The 4,727-nt window shown below is 31.7% G+C and overlaps 1 long non-coding RNA gene across 4 annotated transcripts; it reads right to left on the minus strand.

Moving 5' to 3' along the window:
• Positions 1-74: 74 nt before the first annotated feature.
• Positions 75-4,727, minus strand: LOC107472462 (uncharacterized). Of its 4 annotated transcripts, none has more exons than XR_008005130.1 (6): positions 4,460-4,721; positions 3,951-4,227; positions 3,524-3,845; positions 3,132-3,241; positions 1,821-1,897; positions 75-1,038 (listed from the first exon to the last, which is right to left on the minus strand). It is a non-coding gene; the product is annotated as an uncharacterized LOC107472462 (long non-coding RNA). The 4 variants fall into 4 exon arrangements; XR_001588780.3 differs by lacking the exon at positions 75-1,038 and having other exon boundaries at positions 1,649-1,897; positions 4,460-4,572; positions 4,679-4,727; XR_001588779.3 differs by lacking the exon at positions 75-1,038 and having other exon boundaries at positions 1,649-1,897; positions 4,460-4,572; positions 4,650-4,727.

Genomic DNA, 4,727 nt, shown 5'->3' on the forward strand with positions numbered 1-4,727 from the left:
AAAAAAAGATACATATAGATAGATGATCATACTTTATCTTCAGTCATCACATGTAAATTAATAATACTCATTTCTCTCATGCTTTTGGTTCCCTCATATTGTAATTCCTTGAAATATCTTAATTTCAAATTTAGTTCAAAGATTTAAGAATACTAAAAATTAGAATCTATGAACAAAATTGGTGAAACTATGGTTGTTGGTGATAGATAATTTATATTGGACTAAGAACACACCCAATCATTTCAATTAAAAAAAAAAATTGCTTTATTTTCAACATGAGTAATTAAACTGATAAATTCTTTCTCCATTTCTCTACATTCTCCCAACATGTGAAGACTTTCTTTTTATACTGATAAACACTAACATTATACATAAATCCTTTGTAAAAAAGGCTATAATTTGCATCTAACTACATGACAAATATAATATGTCTCTTTGTGATCTCCTACTTAACCCACCAGGAACATAAAACAAATCATATCAAGCTTCAACACGAACAATAACAATAATACTAACAAAACATAGTTTAAGAAGAAGAACCAAACATGCAACAAAGCCAGTGATATAATTATATACCATGAACTTGGTTTTTGTGCTCGCTAAACAACACTGCAATGACAGTTTTAATGAAGTAAAATTATTTATAATTGGCCAACAAAGTTGAATAATAATCAGTGACTAAACCTTAGATTAAGAAGTTCTTGTATCTTTAATGTGCAACAAATAATTATATATTTGCTAATCTCATAGTCATTTCCATACTCTGTCGATTATAATAATTAAAATTTCAATTATTAGTAGCACAATAACTACATCACCTCCAAAGATCAATGGGACAAATTGAACGGTGAACAACTCAAGCAATATCATCTAAGCTGATCAAGAAATTGAAAACACAGAAGTTCAAATCAGAGGGGGAGCGAAGAACAACACAAAAGGCAAGAGAGAGCAATTGAAAACTTTCAGCAATAATACAAAATTAGGATGAATACATCTCCTATTATCTCTGCCTTCTTCTATTAAACCGCAATCGAGGATCTACATCCAATTTCATAACATTAAGGGCACATAAAAAAGATACGATTAAACTCTTTAGTACACAGGCTAATGGAATCACTGTAGAATTCAAGTTCATGATCTCTTCTCTAATAAAATGCTAATAATCAATTAGTTAACTAAAGAAGTAAAAAAATGTTTGTTTTACATGTAGTGGCCTATTTTTAAATTAGTTAACTATAAAATTTTTTATTTTACAAAATAGGGGAAAGAAAATCTATATAATTTTCAAGTTGTTATAGTTACAGACTTATAGAAAATAGTCAAGAGCATGGTTCAATGATTAAAAAACTGCCAACAAACCATAACATAAAACTGCAACAGTGGTGTATACTGAGTTAATAGAAATCACAGTACAAAATAAAAAATGGAAAACTACATTCATCATGCATGTATAGCAGAAGAAAAAGAAAATTAAAGCAGATAATTTACCAACTATTATTAGTATTATTGCTGCATATTCACAAAATACTGCATGTAATACATGACTTTAACCGTTTGCATTATCTATGTGCCCTTGAGTTTTCAATATTTATATATGGTATGAAACTCATTTTTAAAGAAAACTCAGAAACAAATATACAGAAGTTAGTTATGGAAGGAAAAGGAAGATCAAAATTATTTAAATACATATAAACTTAGTTAAATTTTAAAGAGTGCCATCTAAGAATTAAACTGAACAAATTAAAGAAGAGAAAAAAAGATCCAATTTAAACAAAAAAAGGGTAAGAAAATAGCGATTAAGGCAGATGAATCATTCATACCGCTTTGGCAGGTGCAACTTCAGCCGGAGCACGTTGCAGCAGATTTCACACCTTGAGCTTTGTCGGAGAAGTTGTTCCTTAAAAAAAAAGAAATCAAGTTTTCAAATTACTTAGCAAAACCAAAAGCAAATCAAAATTTGTAGTAACAAAAAAAATCTATAAAAGTCAAAGCTACTAAATTACATAAGATGTCAACAGACAACAATGACTGCTTATTTTAAGTGTGATGCTGTTTTACTCCAGCATTTTATGAAACAACTCCTGAACTTAAGATATGCATACACCTTTGAACAACATTTTATGTTTAGGAAAGAAAAAAACTATAGCCTCTAAGAAAAACCATTGTTGCTATAAATAGCTTTTACTAAATTTCTTTAAATTATAGAAAAAACACCCAACTTCAAGAGGGGTAGCATTTTCAAGAGAAGCAACTCTAACTTCAAGAGCAGTAGCATCTCCAACTTTCTGCTATTGCTGTTGGACTCCTAACAGTCCAAGAAACTGCTCCATGGTTTGGTTTGTTTTAAACCATCTCATCAAAGTATCACATGATTAAGTTTCAGATAAAAAACAAAATGCTCCATATTCATTAAAATTTTTACAAAAATCCCATAAACCTTCAAGATAAGATAATCAAATACTTTAACATTGTAATTTGCATTAGTATATACCCAAACAAAAAGAACAAAGAATTTATTTTGCATTACTTGATGATCTTCATTGCTTCAAAATTATCTCTTATAGAATTTCCAAAAGCAGATCTTTTTTACTGAAATCAATTCTAGCTGATAAATTAAGAACTCAAAACATCTTTCGAGAAAATTTATATTGGCATATGTGATGTGTTAGTATGAGAGGATTGACATACCAAATGAAAGAATCCCTAACAATGAGATGGTGGGTGCAAATTCAGAACACATAAATATATTTTAGTGTTGGATCCAATTAATTAAAATGAAATGGATATAACACACAAATGTTTATTCTTTTTTCTCTATATGTTATAGATTAAGGGTTGCTGAGTACAGGCATCAAACCCAAATAAATATTATTGAAGTTCCTCATGAACTCTATGATGATGAGGATGAAAGTACCGGTAAAATTGAAAAGGTCTATATAACATTAAATATATTATTGAATTGGATAAAAATGTTATCAATCATGTCAAATGAGGCATAAAATGTAGAAATTTAATGTCAATTTCATTATATAGAATCAATATCCACCATCCTAGGCAGCAATCTTTTCATTCCTCTAATATCAACATAAATGCAAATGGCAACAAAAGGAAATTTTAAAGGATAGTATTACCTGGAGGACATTGTTGGCATAATCAAAGACTCCATCAGAGACCACAACAAAGAATTATAGAGACTAAAAATTTTACTTGCAATTGCAGGTCAATCACCACCTCAGATGTTCTTTAAGAAATGACATAAGATACAAAAACAGAAAAAAAAAAATCAGCAATATAGTTAATAGAAGACAAACACGGTTAGCTATCCAACAACAAAAAGGAAACGGATTATTATAGATTAACAAAAATGTACATGCAATCATTTGAAAGCAAAAAAAAATATATATTTTATTGCAGATTAACCAAAATTTTAGAACTTGAAGCTGTCGTTCACCGAAGAATGGATTATAAAGGATTCTTCTCTGGTTATAATAAAATCAAACAACAAAATAAAGAGAGAACTAACCATCCTTCATTCGCAGCATCCACTGGCAAAGGAACGGCTGCGACGGCATTCTGCGGTAGATGCAGTTCTATGGATCCAACAGCGTCGGTAACCTCCATCACCGCCGTCGCCGCCTCATTCCTCTTCTTTTCTCTGTCGATCTAGCATCCTTCTCTGTGACCGTCGTTGTCATCGCCACCCACCACTTCTTCCGTCGTGCTTTATTTCTTTACCGACCTTTTCTTCTTCTCTTCTCTGCGACATTGAAAGAGGAAGTCTGGTGCCAACTACTCCCCCTATCAGAACTGGCAACTCTCTCTCTCATATTCTCTTCTTGAAAGTCCTGAAACAAAATCATTTTCAATTTGAATTTGAATCAAATCCCGCCCAGTTACTTCTTTGGATTGAGAACAGCAAAGTGCCCAACATTAAAAACATAGTAACATACACTTGTCAATCATACACAGCTCCACGTGGCAAACACAGAACACTCCACTTGTCGAGCAAATACCACAACTATATTCTTATTATATATTAATAGATATTTGGCCTATGTTTTGCCAATATTTTCAGTCTTTTGTTATTAATTCATTAAATTTCATAGAATGGAGGGGGAATCACGACGGATCTAAATGCTAGTTAATCTCCAAGTGAGCCTTTCACGCTATTCAAAGCTGCTTGCCTGTGTTGCAGCAATGGACGTGAGCAAGCAAATAAATTTCAACCTGAAAAATGTAAAGGAAGCAATAAATTATATGTAGCCCAGCTCTTTATATAAGTATTGACAATATTATGCAAAAATGGTTCGAATTTAGAAACTATCAAATGTTCAAATGTGATGGATTAGATGAATATGCCATATTGCCATGCACTATATTTTTAATTGATTGATTATCATAACACTTTTCACTTTCTTATTTTATCACAAATGTGACTAGTGAACTTGCAAAGTCTAACCGGAAATGTTAGTAGACTTCAACTTTCTCCAGTGTTCCTCCTCAAAGAAACAAGCATGTCCGATTATGGGGAACAAAATCGAGCATGTCTTGTATCTCCTTTGAATTAGGAACCTAAAAGCACGAAACAAGCAAAACAGACCAGTCAGGTAATCACCACAGGTAACAGGTACAATAAAAGATTGGCGCACCTCTCCACAATGAAGGGTTACAAAAAGACCTTGTTCTCTGGCGAATTTCAATGCTGGCAAGTATCTTTTCCAAAAAAA

Source organism: Arachis duranensis, unplaced genomic scaffold, assembly GCF_000817695.3.
Source record: "Arachis duranensis cultivar V14167 unplaced genomic scaffold, aradu.V14167.gnm2.J7QH unplaced_Scaffold_109912, whole genome shotgun sequence".
In the NCBI taxonomy this organism is placed as follows: Eukaryota; Viridiplantae; Streptophyta; class Magnoliopsida; order Fabales; family Fabaceae; genus Arachis; species Arachis duranensis.